This window comes from Meleagris gallopavo, chromosome 3 (genome assembly GCF_905368555.1).
Source record: "Meleagris gallopavo chromosome 3, MGAL_WU_HG_1.1, whole genome shotgun sequence".
Taxonomy (NCBI): domain Eukaryota; kingdom Metazoa; phylum Chordata; class Aves; order Galliformes; family Phasianidae; genus Meleagris; species Meleagris gallopavo.
This window is the reverse complement of record NC_139406.1, coordinates 21,040,810-21,059,711: the sequence shown is the minus strand read 5'-3', so window position 1 is coordinate 21,059,711 and position 18,902 is coordinate 21,040,810. Positions and strand designations below refer to the sequence as shown.

At 34.0% G+C, this 18,902-nt stretch overlaps 2 long non-coding RNA genes across 2 annotated transcripts; one reads left to right on the top strand and one right to left on the bottom strand.

Annotated features, from left to right (window-relative positions):
• On the bottom strand, window positions 1-7,914 carry LOC146544631 (uncharacterized). The gene is made up of 4 exons (XR_014882346.1): window positions 7,826-7,914; window positions 5,020-5,089; window positions 4,246-4,391; window positions 1-78 (listed from the first exon to the last, which is right to left on the bottom strand). It is a non-coding gene; the product is annotated as an uncharacterized LOC146544631 (long non-coding RNA).
• A 223-nt stretch (window positions 7,915-8,137) lies between these two features.
• LOC146544630 (uncharacterized) lies at window positions 8,138-15,041 on the top strand. Its single transcript, XR_014882345.1, has 3 exons — window positions 8,138-8,226; window positions 11,809-11,920; window positions 13,759-15,041. It is a non-coding gene; the product is annotated as an uncharacterized LOC146544630 (long non-coding RNA).
• The last annotated feature ends 3,861 nt before the right edge of the window (window positions 15,042-18,902 follow it).

Below are 18,902 nucleotides of genomic sequence, written 5' to 3'. Positions count from 1 at the left end.
TTTGGCATCCATACCATCTTTCAGCTTATACTTAACTAAACATCTCTTCTTCATATTGCTCTGAAGGATCTTCCTGTACTAAGAAAAAAAAAAAGTATTTGTTATTAAGCATTTGTTGTGTAGATGCAAAAAGACTGTTTTCAACCAGCCGTGAATATGTTACTTTATAGTTCATAAACATTTCTCCAATGGTATTTTGTAAATATTCTGATGAATGTCATTTTCTGTACTTTTATGGATCCTGGTACATAATTGCTTATTGAAGTATTTGTAGAGAATATAATGGAAATAAAGCAAGACTACTGACATATGCCAAAGACAGTCATCTTTCTCAAATAATAACATTTTATTCTTTTACTTTTCTTTATTGGTTATAATTGTTAAATGTTGTAGATGGACAGTGAAATCCTGGGGGTAGTATTTTGTTTAATAGTCAGGAGAAAGAACACAAGGTGCCAAAGCTGGATTTGAAAGTTGATGGGGATAAAAGCAGTAGTAATAGTAGCTTCTTATGTTTTATGCATTGTAGTTGGAGGGATATTGCTTTTGGTGGCTTCTTTTTCTATTCACTGATAGGAAGTGCACATAGGTAATTTGCCACTGTCATGTTCACATATTTGATGTAATAAATACTCTACTCATGAGAGACTTCAGATTGCATAGACATTCATCTCAATGTCTTCATTTTCTGTTCATGGCATCATTGCATCAGTCAGATTCACAAACTATAGGATCAGAAGGAACATCAGGAGGCCAACAAGATCATTCTGTGCCCTGAACAAGGATCACAGATACCTTAGTTATTTCTGTAAGGTGTCTATCCAATCTCTTTTTAAACTTTCTCTAGCTGAAGACTCCACATTTTAGCAATCAGTATATTCAGTCTATTATTCTAGTGGAAATGTCCTAATGGTATTACCTTTATTGAAGTAAGCCATGACAACTACTTCATCCATGTGCATTAAAAAATACTCTTCAGTCTCTGCAGCAGTCAGTTACACACTTAGAAACTACGTTTTTAAATATCTCCATACCACGTTTGCTTCTGATTTCTGCTCTTTAGGCAGAACAGGCATTTCCAAGTGTTTCCTATTGTAGAGGTCTGTGTGTAACAATGATATGCAGAGAGAATAACAACACAGGAAACAACAGCAGTGCAATCCTGCTAGAAGAAATCATAGCACAGAAAGAAGTGTTTGTAGGATGTAAGCATTGGATAAGTATAGTGCAGAAAAGAGGATTACCTATAGGAGAAATGTATGGCTTCACTCTAAAAATTACACATAGCTTTAAGTCCTCTGTGAAAAGAACATCATTGTTTAAGAATATCTTCTGAAAAGAGATCTCTATGCAGTACTGTTATATAAGTTGCTAAGGCTGTTTTTCTCCAAGTTTTTATTTCATGGAATATTGCTGGAACATCATTCTTTTTAAAGAAAGTATGCTAAGTGGTCTTGAATTCTTCATATTTTATCTACTTCAGGTTATCTAGAAAATACAGTGAAGCATAAGGAGCTCATTGTGATGAAAATGATTTGATGCCTCAATACATAATTTGTCCACTTAGTTTAATGTTAATCTGCATTCTAAAAATGACATACTTAAATTCCTGAAGCAAAAATGATTTCAAAGGGCTGGCTTAGTCACTGACACTTCTGAAAGGTTCTCTGAGAGAGAATTAACCATCTTGCCAAAGGACTGAGGGTAAAATAAATTACACTATGATTACATACATTCATGTACATAAACACATAGGAACGCATACACAGATTCTTCTCATGCTTACTAAGCCTGTTTTAAAGGGAAGCAGACCTCTTAATTATGTTATGGTAGAAATAGGAACTTCCAAGAGAAGAAATGCTATAATTGACTTTGCCTTTTTGTCAGAACAATCACAAAATGTATCGACTTCATCAACGTTGATCCCTAAACGTTCCATGGGACCAACTGACCCAAAAAAAGGGAATCTCTTATTCTTGTCAGTAAGTCTAGCTACTTATAGATAATGCACTGAATTTAACAACTTAGAGAGATACAATACTCCTTTTTTTTTATTTTTGCTTTTTTTTTGTTGTTTTTGTTTGTTTGTTTCTTTAAACATACCATCAATGACATAGCACAGAGAAACAATTCCAGAGGTTATATTGACTATGTTAGCTTTTGTTGCCTTTCCTGATAATCTTGATTTTACCTCGTTAACAAATTTCATAAATTTACACAGATATTTGTATTCTGGTGAGGTAATAAAGAAATAATATGAATGTCTGAAATTCATAAAAAAGATTTATCTATGGCCACTATAATTTTATTCTTCCAGGTCCAATTATATGTAGTTACCTGTCTTATGAAAGTAGTATTTTCTTTTTTTCAAGTGACATTACTTCTAGAAATAATCTGGTAGGGAAGATGAATGGAATTTCTACATTTTCCATGTGCTTTACATGTATAATGTTATAATTAGAAAGCATCTTTTAGAAAATTATTACTGTTTTGCCCTGTAGATTTCTAACTAAAATTTTTCTCTTATGTCTGGTTTCTCCCTCTTCTATATCCTTTACTAAATTTAGCTCCCAGTGAAAAAAAAAAAAAAATAGTGATTAATAGATTAATACTAGCATGAATCAACCTCTAGATTATTTAAATGTAGAATGATCAATCAGAAAAAAAATTCCCCATAGGCTTCTAAAGATGAAAAAACTATTTTTTTTTTTTTTTGCTAGTGATTTCATTTTTGATCCTATTCTCAAAAGTAGATCTATTTACCCACAGAATTTTTAAGAAGCAATATTCCAAGAATTACTCTTCTTCACCAGTTATCCAGCTGTCACTTACAAGAAGAAAGCATCCTTAGGAGTTCTAGAGATACCAAGATAAATAAAAAGCAAGGCTCCAACATATGAAAAACACAACATCAAAAAAAAATATCTGTATGTAACACAGCCTTACAGACTAGTGGAGAAAAAGCAAGGAGTAAAGTACATGCAAATGTGCAAAAATTACTACATGTATCCTAACGTATGAAGGAAGAAAACAAATCTCAACTTCCTACTCTACTTGGTGAAGGACTCTGGATGCCAACGACTGGCCATAAATGCTGATCTGACAGATTGCCTGAAGTTTAAATGGATAAGCTTAACACCAGAAAAAATTAGTTACTAAAAAGTTTGTGTGTATTTCATTTTAACTGTATATAAGGAAAAGTGCTAGTGTAGCTCCCACTGAGATGACAGTTATTCTTTGATAGGATGGTTAAATCTTTATATGGCATATTCTTCTTGGCAATACATTTTTAAGTATAAAAAATTGGTAGAAATTCAAGCAACCTTTTCTAGAACTTTGGATGCAACAGTGAAAATTACTGTTTTATACATTACATTTAAGTGTGCATTTACCAGTTAATGAGATTTCTTGGACAGTTGAATTCACTGATATTTAGTTTATAGTGCCATTACTTCTTTTCGGGTACATGATCAAGCACGTAAGTTGTCTGCACAGGTTGTGGAGTTCCTGTCTTTTGCAGTATTTAAAATATGACTGATTTCAGCCTTGAGAAACCTCATTTAGGCAACCCTGCTCTAAGTAGGTGCTTGAACTAGATGATGTAATGGATGAAGTTACAGACTTCATCTGGTGGATAAAGTGCCTGACAAATTTGATGACCTTCTACAATGGGATTAGAGCATTTTTGAATAAGGGAATAGCAACTGGTGCTATCTACCTGGACTTGTGCAAAGTATTTGACACAGTTCCACATGATATCCTTGACTCCAAACTGGAGAATATGGAGTTTTTGGGACAACCATATCCTTAAGGGTCAGAACTGGGTCTAGTCTTGTTCAGTATCTTCACTGACAACCTTGATGAGGGGATCCACTCCACCCTCAGTAAGTACGCTGATGATACAAAGCTGGAAGGAATGGCTGACACACTGGAAAGCTGTGCTGCCGTTCAGTAAGACCTGGGCAGACTGAAAAATTGGGCAGCAATAAACAAAATGAGGTTTAACGAGAGCAAGTACAGAGTCTTGTACTTGGGAAGGAATAACCGCAAGTATCAGTGCAGGTTGGGGCATGACTTGTTGGAGAGGAGCTCTGCAGAGAAAGACCTGAGGATCCTGGTGGGTGACAGGTTGATGATGAGCCATCAGTGTGCCTTTGTGGCCAAGAAGGGATGCTGGGGTGCATTAAAAAGAACATAGTCATGGGAGGTGATCTTCCCCCTCACTATGCTCTGGTCAGGCCTCACCTGGAGTACTGCATCCAGTTCTGGGCTCCCTGGTACAAGAAAGACAGTGATCTTCTGGGGACTGTCCAGCAGTGGGCCACAAAGATGATAAAGGCCTGGAGCATCTCCCCTGTAAGGAAAGGCTGAGTGACCTAGGTCTATTCAGCCTTGAGAAAAAAAAGACACAGAAGTGATCTTATTAATGTTTATAAATATCTGAAGTGTGGGAGTCAAGAAGACATGGCCAACCTCTTTTCAGTGGTCATTGGGGACAAGACAAGGGTATGAATATACAAAGGAATTTCTTCACTGTAAGAGTGGTGGAGCACTGGAACAGGCTGACCAGAGAGGTTGTGAATTCTCCTTCTCTGGAGATATTCAAGACCTACTTGAATGCCTACCTGTACAGCCTGCTGTAGGGGGGCCTGCAAACAACACACAGATCAACAGTGAAATCCCAAACATAAATAAAGGCTAGATGACAAGAAGATATAGAGCAGCTCTGCAGAAAAGGACTTGGGAGTACTGGTATGGATATGGTGTGTATGAAAACAGTCCAGATGTCCTTGGAGATGTGCATATGTGGGGCTGAAAAATGTGAGAAGTAAGTAAGATTTGAGAAGAAGTATTTTGTTCTGTGCTTAAAAGACTATAATCCCAAAATTTAGGAACAAGGTAAATTGCATAACAAACAAAAGTCTAGGTTTGCAGAAAAAAAATGAGAATACCTATTTCAGCTTCAGTGAAGTTGATATGTGATAAAAGAGAGGAAAGTCAACAAAAGTGAATACATACCAGAGCTAGAAATTGTTGATGATTCACAAGTCAAGCAGAGGCACAACAGGAAAATGCTATAATCACAAAGCTAGGGACAAGAAAATATTTTCAATTAAATTATGAGGGAAACCTTAGCTTTTGTATTGTTTTCCAGAACCTTTGTACTACTACAGTTTTACTAAGAAAACTGTTAAAATGTAGTGAAATCTGGAATACCAGCAGTGATATAGAGCTTATATCTAAATGCTAACTGTGTTGAGTTTTACAGGGGGCTCTGAAACAACATTACTCTTAATATACCACTGAACGTTTAGACATGCAGAAGAATAATGAGAGATTTCCATAAGTGGTGCTAAAAAAGTAAAAGATGACACAGATAGTAACCATTCACTTTTCAATCTTAAAAGGTAGACTTTAACACTCCCGGTTTGTATTTCTTGATATGGGGATGCCATGCAGAGAGGCCTCGACAGACTTAAGCAGTGGGCCTAAGAGAACCTCATGAGGTTCAACAAAGCCAAGTGCAAGATCTTGCAACTGGGTCATGGCAACCCCCATTATGAATACAAACCAGGGGATGGAAGGCTTGAGCGCAGCCCTACTAAAAAGGATTAGGGGAAACTAGGAGATGGCAAGCTGGACATGAACCAGCAGTGTGCCCTTCCAGTCCAGAAAGCCAACTGTATCCTAGGCTGCAACAAAAGAAGTAGTCAGCAGATTGAGAGGGGTGACCCTGCCCCTCCACTCTGCACTGGAGAGACCTCTCCAAGAGTACTGCATTCAGATGTGGAATCCTCAATACAGGAGAGACATAGACCTGTTGGAGTGTGTCTGGAGAAGGGCCACAAACATGATCCATAGAATAGAGCATCTCTCCTATGAGAAGGACAGGCTGTGAGAGCTGGGGCTGTTCAGCCTGGAGAAATCTGTGAGGTGCCCTGATAGTGGCCATTCAGTATCTAAAGGGGAGCTACAGAAATGAAGGAGACAGACTCTTGAGCACAGTCTGTTGTGATAGCATAAGGGGATATGGTTTAAAACTAAAAAAGGGGAGATTAGATTGGATGTAAGAAAAAAAATATATATATGATAAGAGTAGAGAAGCACATGAACAGATTGTCCAAAGAGGTGATGGATGCACCATTGTTGTGGTTTAACTCAACAGGCATCTCAGCACCATGCAAACTGTTCACTTCCAGTGAGGTGAGGGAGAGAATAAAATAAAACAAAACAAAACAAAACAAAGTAGAACTTAAAAGTTGAGATAAAACTATTTTCTAAGACAGAAAAGGGAAAGGAAAATAATTATGACTATATATATATATACGTATATTATAGTAATGCAAAGGAATTTCCACTACCCCCTGACTGATGCCCAGTTAGCCCTCCAAGCAGTGGAAGAGAGCAAGATGAACTCCTAGTTCCTTCAAAACTCCACTTACATGGTGTTATATGGTATGGAATATCTCCTTTGCCAGTTTAAGCCAGCTGTCCTTATTCTGCTCCCTCACAGCTCTTTGGCCCTTTGCTGTGAATGGCCTTGGCTTTGTACAACACTGCTTAGCAGCCACTATAAATAATGGTGTGTTACCATCATTGTTTTTCTTTTAGAACCAAAACATAGCATTGTATCATACACTCTGAAGAAAACAATTCCATCATAGCTGACAATAAGACATTCATCCTTGGAGACATTCAAGGCCAGATTGGACCAGGCTCTGAGCAACCCGATCTAGCTGTAGGTATCCATGTTCACTGCAGGGGAGTTGGACTAGGTGACCTTTAATCCCTTCCAACTTAAACTATTCTGTGATTCTGATTCTATATCACAGGGAATTCTATATCAGGGAAATTTTGAAAACTAAGATGGAAAGCATTCCTTTAGGGGCTTAGATACCTAATCATAGTTGTGATATACCTGACAACAAAGGTAAAGTAACTTGAAATATTAAAATAAAAAATAATATTTTCTAAATTGTCAGATGTTATTTTTGAAAGAACTAGTTCAAATTCTTCAAGTTATCCCTCTACCAATTTCCCCCACCAATCTAAACTTTGAAAACTTATTTCCAGTTCCATGTGCAATTTAATACTGATTCAGAACAATTCTAATTCATTATTGTACCTTGAAAAATAATTATGTTGAAACATTTTTTTGGAAACTATTCTTTTCTCATAATGGTTTTATTAAAAAAAAAAAAAAAGATACGGGAAGTCACTGCTGCAAAAAGCAACAATATTAAAACCAATTATTATGTGTAACTTGTAAACTTAGCATTATTTTCATTCCACTGCTCCATTGCACTGTATGTCATCAATAGGTACTACAGGAAGAGGTTCATCGAGAATCTGTTGTGTCTGGACATGAGATCATCAAATAATAATAAAATCCTTTAATTTTCAGTGACAGTATTGAGTCATGCCTTAGCCAAGGTAATTTTAATAGTTATGATAAAAGTACAGAAGGAATAATAAAACAATATACATTATATACATTATATTGTAGAGCACAGAGAACTATAACATTATACAAATTCAGATCTAGAAGATTGGATAGAAGATGTGCTCAAGTACAGGGAGTGATATATATATATATAAATACAATACATATATAATATATAATATTAATTTATGTATTATATACATACATAATATATAAAATATATGCCATATATATATAACATATAAAAAGACATAAACATATAAAAAGAGAACAAATAGATAGTGATAGACAAATGTATCATACCCTCCTATAAGAATGTCTATAATTTTGCTGTTAGCTTTCTGAGAACCCACCAAGAGATCATGAAGAACAGAAACTGACCTGCTTGTTCAGATCCCCTCTTCTTCTTTTAGAATGTCAGTGATTGAAAAGGGTGTCTTGGGAAGTTGTCCTCACTATCATTCTGCAAGAATCTTTACTTGTGTACTGGTTTGGTCAGATACATTTAATTTCATTCATCATAACACATATGTTGCTGTTTTGGATTTGTGATGCAAACAGTGTTGATAACACAGGAATGTTTCAGTTGTTGCAGAAGAGTTCTTAAACAGAAACAAGGTCTTCTCTGTTTCTCATGCTTGCCCATTAACAGAGTACTCAGCCAAGACAGCTGATTGCAACAGCTAAAAGGATATCTCGTACCACATAACATTGTATTTAGCAATATGTGAGAAGCCGGAGGGAGGGGAGACACTTTAGAGTTATGGTGTCTGCCTTCTCATGTAAGTATTATGAAGCCCTGGTATCCTATAAGTGGCTGCTTGCTTATGAAAAATAGTGAATGATGTCCTTATTTTTCTTTGCTTGTGAATGTAACTTCAGTAATTAAATTGTCTTCATCTCAACCCACAAGTTTTCTCATTTTTCCTTTCTGACTCTCTCCCCTGATCCACTGTGGTGATCCTCTTATTGAATTTCTGTTAAAAGATTAAGTCTCTAAAAGCTTTTTCCAGGATTTTGAGTCTGCTATATGTACTCTTATTTCACTTCAATGAATATAAATTTTGCATTTATTAGGAAATTTGACTTTATACATTATATGACAAACAACTTTGCTTTTTCGACAGGAAATGCAATGACAGATAGTATTGATAGATGCTTGAGACTAAGCATATTCACAACTCTGCAGTAGATAGTCATTTTATTTAAAATGATATACATCTGCATTTATTTAACTTTCTCATTAAGATAAAAGTACACTGAACGGTCTTAGAAAGATATTAAGTAACTACTCAATTAAACTCAAATAATCAAGATCATTATAGATGATTATAAACAGGTATTCCAAGAATTTTTGAATGCTTTCTTCTGCAAGCACAATTCACTAAACTTCTCATGGGAATGCTTTCTTAACTGCCTTCTTAACAGCTGGCTTTGTTAAGTCCATGTCCTTCCTTGTCCTCTTCTCTTAGTATCTTTCTTTGTTTTATGTTCACAATATAACCATACATAATGATATTAACCTTGCCTCTCAGTACTTAACATTTTTGTCCATGAACTACATGCCAGGCCATCTTGCATCATTAACCACTTTCTTTTTGTTCTGTGGTTGATCTCAGCCTTTACCATACTTTCTCTAATCTATCTTTTTCAAAAAATTTTATTTCTGTTCTACAAGGAGCATCTGATGTACTCTTTTCTTTTCTTTTCTTTTCTTTTCTTTTCTTTTCTTTTCTTTTCTTTTCTTTTCTTTTCTTTTCTTTTCTTTTCTTTTCTTTTCTTTTCTTTTCTTTCTTTTCTTCTCTTCTCTTCTCTTCTCTCTCTTCTCTTTCTCTTCTCTTCTCTTCTCTTCTCTTCTCTTCTCTTCTCTTCTCTTCTCTTCTCTTCTCTTCTCTTCTCTTCTCTTCTCTTCTCTTCTCTTCTCTTCCTCTTCCTTTCCTTTCCTTTCCTTTCCTTTCCTTTCCTTTCCTTTCCTTTCCTTTCCTTTCCTTTCCTTTCCTTTCCTTTCCTTTCCTTTCCTTTCCTTTCCTTTCCTTTCCTTTCCTTTCCTTTCCTTTCCTTTCCTTTCCTTTCCTTTCCTTTCCTTTCTTTACTTATTTTTAAGCCAAATGCCAGACTCTAAAAGGAAAACTAGAATAATGTAATGTAATGTGACATGTAGATTCTGATTTTATTTAATATAGAAGAAAAAATCACAAACTCGAACTGACTGATAAGATTTTATGTTCCTCAATGAAGAAGAAGCGATAGTGGAATGGAATCACTATGTACACTATGAAACTAGATTTGCAGAGAACTGACATGTGATCTCATATATTTAAATGTTTACGGAGAGTTGTCCATTTCTTTAAGAAGCAGTACTAGAAATAAAAACAAGCATTCCCCTGCAGATAGATAACATACATAATAAAATATCAAGATTAACCTACAGTATTCCATTGATAATAAAGATGTAAAATAAGCATATAGTAAGTGAAAAATGTATCAGATGACTAAGAGTAAACAGAAAAATACACCAGTAGCATTTAGAAACAAACTAAAAAAGACTAAAACACATATTGAAATACAGCTAATTAACATGCAGAACATTGACAAGAAAATTATAAAATATAATCACACAAGGAGTAGCAGGAACTACTACTAAAAAGAAAAAAAAAAGGTGGTCTGCTCTTTAGTAGAAAGGGAAGTCTACATCAAGAAAGGTAAACTAATTAATGATGTTTTTTCATAGATTGCTGGTATACTCAATGTTCGTATTATATATATCACATCTCACAATACTTTAGAAATGTAATATGTGCAGAAATAATCCACTGCAAAAGGGTACAGAATGGAAAGCAGCATGGGAAAGTGGTGGTTCAACAGAACAGGAAATAAGACTTTAAGCTCACAAGCCAGATAGGCAAGGAAGCTTTTTGATATATAAAAGATAGCTATGGTAAAGAAAGGTAAGATAAATATAAAAATAATAAATAATAATAATAATAATAATAATAAAAGTTAAACCATTAAGAAAAACTGTTATCGAGTAAGAACAAATAATTGGAAGATGCATTTTAAGAGATCTGTTGATTCACCAGTAGTGATGCCAGAAGGCTTTAAGAACAAGCTAGATATCTCTTTGCAATTAATGACGTAAATAAATACGCTGGATGCTAACCCAGGATGAGCTACAGCAGGCCTGTAATTCTTTAAGTTATTGTGGTACTAAATATATGAGGAATTTTTCATTAATGTTCACTAACTACTTGAGATGTTATGGGCAGACTATATAATTAATCTTTCCTCTGACCTTGAATTCATGCACGGTTGACTATATATAGTATATATTAATATACTATAGTATATGTTAGACTATACATAACTATATCTTAATACCTCAGATATGAAATTAGACCATTTTCCCTAACACTTTAATTTCTAGAGTTACCTAGTTTACACATAGTAACAAAATTGAAGTGGTAGGTATTTCCTCATTGCTACATCCACCTTTTCCAGAAAATGGTTTGCATATTGCATGTAACACCTTCAGTCTCTTGTTCCTACATGTATCATGGGAATGAAAGAAAAAGCATTTGTGTGTTACTAAAGAGAAAAAAAAAAAAAAAAAAAAAAAAAAAAAAAGGATTATTTAGCTAGTGAAAAACATTTCTGAATGTCACAGAAGTATGAAAAGTGTGAAGATCTCTTACTGCAGAAAGGTTTCCAGAAATTGCACAAGACTTTGGTTTTATCTTGTGTGTGGGGAAGAATAAAATGGCAATGTGTCACGGTCCTTTTTAACACACTGGCATTTAAGATTCTTGATCTTAACATGAAAATATGTTTTCTTTCCTAATAGTTTACAGTGGATGTCTCAAGAACAAAGCTTTTCTTTTCTCATGCCTCTTTTAAAATAATAACACTTGATTCATATTATTTTCAAATGCAGAAATGAATTGCACAACATAAGCAAAATTCTTTTAGAAAAGATTCTATCATTTGGATCAACTTCAGCTTTGCTTTTCTATTAGTAATTCATACATTTTACTACAAGCAATTGCTTGTGGAGTCAATCTGCCTACAAGAAAGACAAATTTTCCTTAAAGTCATTCCATTTCTCATTTTGCATTTCATTTTTATATTGTCACTATAGCACCTTATATGCAACTGTTTTTTTTTTTTTTTTTGTGATTATTCTCACTATGTAAAATTTGACTATAGCAAGTGTTTTTGATGAGCTCAAGGAGGAAGAATGAAGATTTGTGTCTAAAGGAATGTGAAGTAATAATTTTAAATCAACCATATTTGAAAGTTTGTTTTTTACTATTTGAAAAGAATAAGCCCAAGGCACACATTTTTTATTTATAAAATTCATTTTTTAGGGACACATTCAGCATGATTTTTCTCCTGTCACCAAGTCTCCAGGTGTTCAACTCCCTTCAAACTACAAGGTTGCCTCTGCATGTCGCATGCCCTAAACTTGGAAATATCAGAGTGAGTTTGGCATCCTATAGGAATAAGCTAGAACATCAACTGTTTCATTATTTAATTGTACCTTACTTGTTTTTGCTCAATTACTTCTCATTTCTACAACCTTCTCTTCACATCTCTAAAGCTGACAGATATTAATCTAAGGCTTTTTAAAATCTATATTTTAAATAGCGAAAAAAATGTAATGTAGGAATCAACTCCTGCTTTCTAAATCTCTTAAAATGCAAGAGTGGAAACTTTACAGAGATGATATAGCATTTTGTCTGGCTACAGACAAAGAGAATGTTTAGAAGAGCTTCTTCCCATCATGCGTACGTACCCATTATGCAATTAGGTTACAGTGATGTAAAACAAAGAATTCTTCTGTTGTGCTTTTTCAGTGGATGCAGATATGGGGAGGACTTCTGTAGAACTTCACAGGAGTTTTGGTGGTTTAGTGCTTTAGGTATCAAGTAAAGATGATCTTGTCTGGACCCCACAGAAATACAGATTCAAAATTAAACTTAAAAAGTGCTATATTACATTAAAAATATCATAAATGCAGAATGACTGTCATTTGACAGGTTAGTATTAGGCACAATGGTCAACCATAGACTTGAACCTGTGCCTAATTGAAACTAACCTGGACACTTGCACCATACTGCAACCATAGACTCAACTAAAGTGGAGTACAGTAGGAGATCTTTGGTTGAGGCCTCAGCAGTATGCTGACATCAGCTCTTGAGGGTTAAATGTAGTCTAATATTTATACTTAACAAATTTACTAATCAAATGTACTGTAAGTATTAAGGCCTAGTGTCAGTTGCATTTCAGCTTCAGTCAGGGAATTAAATTGAAGTTGAAAATATGGAATCTAACATACATGTATTTCGTAAGTTGCAATTTCTTTTCTCTGCCTTCTTTTCTCTCTCTCCACCCTGTAGAAGATGGTCGTATTTTATCTCTTGCTTCTTCTTCATGCCCTTATACTCATTTCTATTCCAACTTATTATGTCACATCACAAACACCCATGGGAAAGAGGTAGAGAAGAATAGGAAAAGACTGTGTAGGTATTACCACTTTCTGTCCTACATCTTAGAGGATGGTCTTAAAATGAGGTTTTATGATATGAACTACTAGTTTATATCATTTAATTCACTTTGTAACTAGTAGGAATTGGAATTACTGCTCTCTCCAAATAGATGCTTTATTTGAATCCCTCATATATAGTTACTTGATTAACAGATGTCCACCTCTTTTGTTGTTTTGTAGGAACAATTTCAAATCATTTTATCTAATTCAATTTCACCCCACCTTTTTTTTTTTTTTCCCCCTCAGTTTCATCAGTTCTGTCATTTCTGATTTCTTTTATATGGTTAGGAATTTTTCAATTTCTCATCTGTGCTATGTTTAATAATGTCTCTAATTTAATAAAACTCACTCTCCCTTGAGCTGTTAGCTGTCCAGTTCTAATATAAATAGAAAATGTGACTTTTCTAGAAGGTCTTATTAAAGAAATACCAATGACACATTAGCAAAAAGTGTTATATAATTTCGTATAATGACCTTAGCTATGGTCCAGCAGTAGCCTGTGCTTGTCACTTTCCATCCTGTGATACCCACACATTCCTGTAGCATTGATGAGCTTTTTTGACATTGACATTGAACAATCTGTGGATGTTTTTTTTTCTAATGAAAGAACTTCTTGACACAGGAATTAAGTGTATGTTTCTGAAGTTATAGCATATTCATGTCATCTTTCCTGGCCATGAAATCCCACTGTTATTGCTGCTAGAAATGGAGAGCAATGAACGCCCATATATCTGGAAAATTAACGTATATGCTTTTATTTCCACAACAGGGAATCTGGCAGTTGATCATGCTCAATCTGCTATTATTCTTCTTGAATAGTATCCAGAGGTTCTGCAGTAGTTTAAATCTCTCCAGCTACATTTCCTGTTCCTTCATACTGCCATGACCAATTCAAACTGAGCAATGAAGATTTCAAAGGACAGAGAAGTATCAAGTACAAACTCACTTCTAGAAAGTTTTCACCTCAGTGATGAACATAACTGAAGTAGGGAAACAGAACTCCAAAATGGATACCTTTGGCAAAGGATACAAGATGTATTCTATTCATATTAGCAGAGTTAGAAAAGCAGGGAAATATCTGGTTTTGGAATTCTGTATGGTGAATTTGTGAATGCAAAATTGTTGGAATAAATAAGCTCTTTATATGGCCATTATTAATTCCTGTCCTATAGTTAGTTATGTCTGAAATAGACTATTTTAATTGAAATATATTAATTCCTGGCCTTCTCTGACCCTTAAAGATGCTGAGTCCTGGAGAGAATTTTGTGAAAGTATCTTTCCTTTTAGGATTTCCTAAATTTATGCAAGTAGGGAGGAAATATGTAATGACAATTTTATAAAAACAATATTATTTTTGCATTATAATAGCTAAGTATGCATCTGTTTTTCTAGCAATGCCAGAATTGGTTAAAGGAAATAAAGCCTTGATGTGTGCAATATTTTTTTTTTCCAAGAAAAACATGCATAAAAGTAAAAAAGCAAAAACTGTATGAGCATCACCTCTCAGTTTAAAAATAAAATCATTATTGACCATAATCGCATTTTCTCCTCTATTCACTCTTTGGTTTTAATTCTCAGCTTTTTTAAAGCAGGTGTATCTAGGAACAAAATAAGGCTGTACTTAATTCTATATGCCTACCAGCAGCAGGAAATTATTTTGTTTAACTGACCTGCTAATTATCTGCAAAAATTTAGCTAATGCACTTGAAATACAAATTCCCTGAAGTGACTGACCTGCTGTGGTTTAAACCAGTTATAAGCTCATTAGCATTTGTTCTTAGTCTCATAAACTGAAGGCAATAGGTAAGGAGAAGAAAAAAATAAGAGAAAAAAAAACAGTAAAAATAGACATGTTTCTCAGCCACGTGTTGGACTATCTCTGTCAAACTGTTAACAATTCTGTGCCTTCTCCCTCCCTTCCTTCCTGCCTGCCTCTTCAGAAAATATGGTAACTGATGATTATTTTTGTGGGAAGTCTAGTGACGGCAGAAATTAGTTACAAAATCACCTAGGCCTCATGCACTAGCAGAAAAATGAATAGTATGCAATTATTATTATTTCCAAAAAAAAGCTGAAAAAAAGAAACTCTGCCAAAAATGTGATAGTTTTTCACTGCGTGTACACCTGCACTTTTAATAGATATCTTCAAATTTTTTGACTTTAGTGAGTAAGAAATAATGAAGATATTGGCTTTTACATCTTTGGATATAACAGAGACAAAAAACAAGTCCAAATATAGAATAATAGTGTTAAGTGTCAGTAATAGTTGACAATGATGAAGGACATCGAAATTGTCTTTTAGGTGAGCAACATATGGATATTCTTTGACCTGTTTTTCATGTGCCTATAATGAATATTTTTAATGCAATGCACATCACATGCATTGTATACAACAGATTTGTAGAAAGCATCATATAATTAATATGATTCAAATATCATAGAACATCCAGCAATATAGTGGAAAATGATTTTAAGAGAGTGACAGAGAAAAAAAAGAAACAAAAATCTTCTCTCCCTCTTCTCAGACGAACAGCAGATCTCCAAAAGGACATTAAATTCTGTATGCCCCAGAACAAATCTAAATCTTATTTGCTAGCCTACACAACATACTTCTCAGGGGAAAAAAAAAAAAAAAAAGAAAGAAAAAAAAAAGGTTTTTACTTTCAGTTTAAAGAAAAAAGAATACGGAGGAGAAGGAGAAGTGGAGAAAGAGGAGAAGTAGAAAGAGGAGGTGGTAAAAGATGCAGAGGATGCAGTTTTACTAGTCAAAGTATATATTGTAAAGAAAGCTGCGGGAATGTATTTCTCATCTATTTTCCTATAAGGATAATACCTGTGGACTAGTTGTGCTAGTAGGTGAATGGAGTGGTAAAGAGTAGATCAAATTATATATTTTAATATAAAGTCAGTTAGAAATATAGCAGTAGAAATGGGGGTTGCATTTGATGAGCACTAGAAAGAGCTAAATCAACGTCAAAATTTTTATCACAATAATATTTATTTTAGCTTAATAGTCTTATTTCAGATCATTTTTTATTTTATTTCAATTTCATATATTTGCAGCAATTACAAGTCTGCTCAGACCTGTCTTATTTGCTTGAGACTAAAGGATGTCAGTAGACAACATTTGACAGAAATGATTTCGGTACTTATCGCACTTAGCAAAAGAGATTACCGTCCCAATCTAAATAACAGTTGTGCACTTTTTGTTTTCAAAATTCAAATTTTTGTAGTTGACACTTCACAAAAATATACATTCCAGGTGCTTGAAAACCTGCGGACTTCTGCACCAGATTCATCATTTTCTAACTAAAAATATTGCACAGCATGCTACGTGAAGAGATAGTTTGTCAAGTGGTATGATACTTAGAAACATATAGAAATGAAGATAAAATTCCATATAACTTATTTCTTAAATTTACTTGATCTATCTAGCAAATTTTAAAATGTTTTTGTTAGTTTGTTTGTGTTTTAAATCCTTTCCCTCCCTCACAAACATACAAAGGCTTTATTAATGAATAAGAAAATATAGTTTTTTAAAGCAAGAAAATAGAGAAAAAATTCACATCTGTCACGGAATACTTCAGTTGACATCTTATAACTGAAAACAGAGTGTGCAAATAAATGGTTTGCTTTACAAAAGTCTGCAAATAAAGGTCCAGCTCCACTGAGTTTCGGCAGCTACCTCAATTTTTATCTTTAAAAACACAGTAAGGTTCATATTTTGCTTATATTTGGAAAATAAATACAATTAAAAACACCATTTTATTGTTTTATTGCATTTTTCCATTTGAAATCAGAAGTAGAAAATTTTGTAGCACGATCGTTTCTGTAAGCCTTGAAAAGAAGCAAAAATTAGATGTCACTAGGTTTCCAGATGCAGTGACTTTAACACATCCTGAGTCACAATCTCTCTATTTTCAATTGTGTTTTCTTAGACATTGTTTTGAGTGAGAATGATTCTGCTTTTGTTGGTTTAAGTCCGCTGAATTCAAATCACGTCTGACAGAATCCAAAGGGATGGGCATAAAACTTCTCTAGATAGATAAAAAATAAAATAACACTTGGAGAAATACTGTGCATCTCCCCTAATCTGAGATCATTTCTGAAATGAAATCAAATTCAGTCATTTAAAGGAGACAGTTGTTCACATCTTGTGCTTTCCAGACTCAGAAGAATGGAAATACTGTAAAGGAACAGCTCTTGCTAGTAGGGTTTCTGTAAGCAAGTACTTACAGAACCTTCAGGAAAATTAATTAGAGTGACAAATTTGCTTAGTTTAATCTCATTACCTTCTTACTTGGAAAATTCAGTAGGTTAATAAAGACAAATTAAGTAAAAATAAAAATATGCTTAAATCACTGTCCACACAAGGATTTAGCGCAGTTAACCAATCAATCTTAAATTCACACCTCAACTTCATTTGTATTGATTTTTTGTATATGTAAATCCACTTTGGGGTGCAATACTACTACATAATATTAAATTTGTTCTATGTGCTTTAATTGTTATCTCACATCCCATTTAATCTATGACTAGATGACTAGATTTGAGTTTATTTTAAGGGAATAAAATACTAAATATCATAGGTGATACTGAAAGAGATGTGGCTCAGCAAGAAGATGAAAACAGAGTAAGGAAACTATTATTTCAGAAAGTAGTTATATATTAGCTCAAAATTAATGGATATAGACTTACTAATAATGCCTCATTACCACAACCTTGAAACATAAGCGTATAAATAAGCATAAATATCCACTGAATTTGAGAAATTTCTGGAATCTGTCAGAATTAGAAAGGCAAAAGAGAAAAGAGCACTAATACTAATCAAGCGTAGCCTTTCATATTTTAGATATCAAAAATTGTATCAGTTAAAAAAGAAAATGTAAAGAAAGCTATTTCATATTATTAGCTAAAATCAATATGTTTGGTCACTTCATATTTAGTGAAAAAAAAAAAAAGAAAGAAAATAAAGCAAGGACAACACAATTCATATACAGTTTTCTTAAGATAAAGAAAGAGTAACTTACAGGACAGTAGTCTCTCTTAAGGAATGCATTTTCATTTTAATACTGCTTTGAAGCCATAGTGGAAAAAAAAAAAATAGTGAAATGATTCGTGAAAATAGAAATGCTTCACCCACATCTGAGATGCATTTGAGTCATCATTGTTCCAACAGTAGGAAGATGTAAGAAAACAGAAATTATTAAGGCTTGAACAAATGCTGTTTGCAAATGGTGATCTTTTCCAGTTATGAACATTTCAGCAGAAAAGAGTTTAAATAGAAGGATTTATATTAGTTTAGTTTTAGTTTACTAGAATAATGAAGGTCTGTGAGCATTAAAGCAGTAGATAATAAAAAGAGTGCTTTCTGCAGCCACAGTAATGTTCAGAAGTAGTAGCAGTAATTAAGGTTTCAACCGCTGTGTTCCAAATGTATGAAATATGAATTTTATGTAGCAGAACAGTATTAATCTGAATGGTATATAATCAGCTTTACTATCTGCCATAAACTTCATATGAAATCACAATGCTTTTTAAACAAAGTAGGAGTGTATAAGCAGTCTGAAACTTTTCCAAAACCTCTGAGAAAAGCAGCTTTTGCACAAAGGTCAGAAAGCTTAGAGGACTCTCCCACACTTGGCAGGAGAAAGTGCATCAGCACCTGAGGGCACATCAGCACTTACTTGAATGCTTAAAGTTGTTAATGAGCATCTCACATAGCAAGGAGTTGGTCAATCTAAGAAAAACTGCCCCAAAATGCAGCTGCTTGAATTTGCAAAATTATTACAGCATCAAGAATATTGTTTTGTTACAATTCTCAGGTCAGGCCCTACTATCTTTAGATGTATCTAAAAGTGTCTTGTTCCCTGCCTAGGGCCTGATAATCCTTTCTATTTTGATAATGTAAGC